Raw genomic sequence first — 3,770 nt, 5'->3', positions numbered from 1 at the left:
TAAAATATAATAATATAGGTAAATACTACACACATGAATTTTTTATCATTCAAATATTGATGAATCAATTTCCATGTACAAGGCATATAGAACAAGAACTTTGATTGTGAATTTACTATGATACACGTAGCTACGCGGGTGGCTAATAAAAAATAATTTTTAGTAGGAACCTAATCAGAAAAATAGTTGGAAATCTTACCAAATTGAACTGATGATCTTGTAACCAGCTTAATATGTTTTTGCGTTTTAAGGTAATCATTTAAGTTCGACCGTACACCATGACTTACTGAAAATGTTCTGTGACAAATTATATACTGTACTTTGAAATTGTCAGTAGGTTTAAGTTTTTTAATAAATGATAAAGTATTTTTAGTGGCATAATCACTATGTAAAAAAAATGAACTAAATAAAATGACGACACTTAAAAGAATAAATACGTACAAAATCATTAGCAGATTTCACAATCGAATACAACCAGTATTGTCGCTTGTCGGCATATAATGCATACTGAGACTACTAGAATATAAAAAAATAAATATAATGATTATATTATTAAATGCATATTATTTTTCGTAATCGCAATTCTTGAAATTTAAAATCACAACATGGGTTTTTCTGACTGTAAATGTAATCAGAAGTTAAAGGTAGTAGGCAGTCTAAATTTAGAAAGCGTATTTATTACTGTGATTGTCATAAGTTCTGATGTTTATTATGAAATATCGTTAAAACAAATAATTTTTACGATTAGGTTTTGTTCAATAATGAAATTGATAATCGACTAATCAAGTACTTAAGTAAAAGTATTAAGAATACCCACAATTTTTAACTCCGAGATATTTGGGTATAAAATCCAAAACCAGTACAAATCGGTACCCCTAGAAACTTTGTCTGGGACGCTGGGCCATGGTTCCTAAACTGGTAACATCCCGGGAAATCCGAAACAAATGACAATCCTAAATTAGTTATAACGTATTAGAATTATTTTTTAACTTCTGAAATGTAATCTTATTCGTGCTCAAAAAAATTTAATTTGTTTTTGGATTAATACACTAGTTGTTTACATTTTCTTCATTTTTCAACTTTTCATTATCAAATACCAACCATATTAGTTTGTCTTTTTTAAAAAAAAGTCAATTTATTCAACAGAATTACACAACTTTTTTTAACTACACTTTTGAAGTGCCAGTTTCTTTATTTTTTACAAGTTTATTTGACTTTGAATCTACATCTAATTCTGATATATAAACTTTATCATCTTTTGTACTTAATATATTTTTTATTGATCTAATGTTTTGATTTTTGCAGCTGAAAAACACAAAAATTTGCATCAGGTATTAGCCTTATATATTCAAGGGTTTTTATATAATATATAACAAGATAATATAATACGTATCATATCATCTTATGGGTATTATATTATGGGACCATTTGCTAAAATTCGAAAGGTTTATAGTTAAATTGTTAGTAAAATTATTATTTGCACAAAGAAAATAATCATTTTAGAGTAATAATATTGTTTAAATACAAATAATTTGCTAAAAAAAATAACAACTCGTTATCTATGTTCTACAGATTATATAAATTTATTTTTTAATTTGACGCAAATTAAATATTGTTTGCTTATATAGGTATACCTTATCTAAACTCACCTTATCTTGGGTCATTTTTGATACAGATTAGGTAAGTACATACGCTTGCACATTTAAATGTTATTATTTTACATAGGTACTTTAAATTTGCGTTTAATATTCTAGTCTTTCAAACATATTTTTCCACTAAAATCATAAATTTATAATATTTTAGTGGATTTGAATTCAAATTTTAATGTTTTTTATACCTAGACATATATTAAATATTATATATATATATATATATATATATATATATATATATATGTATATTTTTAGTAAAAATAAGAAAAATATCAAAATCAGTAATTTTCTTATTTTAATTATATTATCTCAAATTTTTAGTTGGTAGTTAAAATGTAAAAACTTATACTATACCTACCTTTGTAAATTAAATAACATTATTGTGACAACAACCAATTAATCAGTTTTGGACAGGATGAACCAATAAATCACAATCGCGATTATATCGTCTGTAGTTGTCACAATCGTGAATCATGCATTACAATATATTATAATATACAGATATTGGTTCATAGTGTTATTGTTTAACTTTATAACTTATAAGTAAGCATACGTATTTGACCATTAACTTAATGTTATGTAGATCATTTATAAAAAATTATGATGAGTTCTGCAACACATATTCAAACCTCAGGTTTTAAAATTAAAAAGTGATTCGTAAAATTTTGAGATTTTAACGAATTTTGTAAAAATTTTAATTTTTAATACTTATGCAAAAACTTTACTTATATATTTTCAATATTTTTTTAATTTTATTAGAAATGACTTATGTGTATTATATTTTAAAACTTATTTACTCACAAGCAACAATTGCACCAAACATAATTTGAAAAAAAAAATAAAATAGAAATTATTTCAAAAACTTATAATATATAGATCGCACAAAAAATACTAAAACATGTGGAAAATTATATCATGTCTATAAGATTTTAATATAAATATTCGGTCATATTTTCAAGTATCTGCAATCAATAATTTTTTTATACAACCAAAAAAAATATATAAATTTTGGCGATGTTTAGTATCGCATTAAAAATTCTCGTTATTAATAATACTTACTTTGTTTTTCTAAATTGTTTTTAAAAGTATTGAAAAATCTCAAGTATTAAATATATTGAATTCACTTCGGGAAAATATTCTTAGAGTTTAAAATCGGAGCATTAGTACTACCCCTAAATGTGATGACAGACACAAAATAAAAAATAAATAAAAAACAACACATCATGGTACAACCAATATTATTCATCGCTTCACTCAGAATCTAAAAGATCATTTCAATACCTAATATTCCAGCTAGCGTGACTTTTAAGTTTTGAAAACTGGCTGAAATTACTTTAGTAAGTTAAGTGGTCTGTCCCTGTAATATAATTATATGTTTTAATAATATTTTTATTTACTCGTACATAATATTTAATTTAAACTGTTTCCAGCAGTTCTTAAATTAATTAAAAAGGTATGATATATAAATTTAAAAGAAAAAATTATCCTGTAAATATAATTATATTATATTAATATTATATGCTTTTAATCATAACGACAAAATATTCGTCAAGTCACACAAAATATAATTATGACAGGATGATACAAATAAATTTCTATTTTGAAAATAGTATGCAACAATTAAATTTACAAAATAATTTAACTACATACAATTCATTTAACACAAAAATTTATTATTTACAAAAATATATGTACAATATAATATATTTAAAAAAAATAGGATACTCTTTTCGAAGTATGAAATAGACATTTTGGAATTTCTTTTTTCTTCTATAATTGTATTCTATTTTACTCATAACTCATTAAGTAAAAACACGGATCTAAATCTACGTGGACAATAATATTATGGTAACATATTGAGACAAGTCAAAATTTAATAAAATAAATAAACAAACAAAAATGCAAGTATAATATATAATATAACAACTGTGTAAAGTAATATTTTGGTCGGTTTTGATTGTGGGATGAAAAAAATATGTAATTTATAAATAAAAAGACTAGTACATGAGCATGGTGTTTAAAACAATATACATATATATATATATATATATATATAATTATGTTCACTGGTTGGCGTACAAAAGCTATAAAATAATAAATAAGTATATATATATATAT

The sequence above is a fragment of the Melanaphis sacchari genome, unplaced genomic scaffold, assembly GCF_002803265.2.
Source record: "Melanaphis sacchari strain LSU unplaced genomic scaffold, SCAv2.0 Contig141_pilon_pilon, whole genome shotgun sequence".
Taxonomy (NCBI): domain Eukaryota; kingdom Metazoa; phylum Arthropoda; class Insecta; order Hemiptera; family Aphididae; genus Melanaphis; species Melanaphis sacchari.
The sequence above is the reverse complement of the archived record's forward strand: the minus strand, read 5'-3'. Positions refer to the sequence as shown.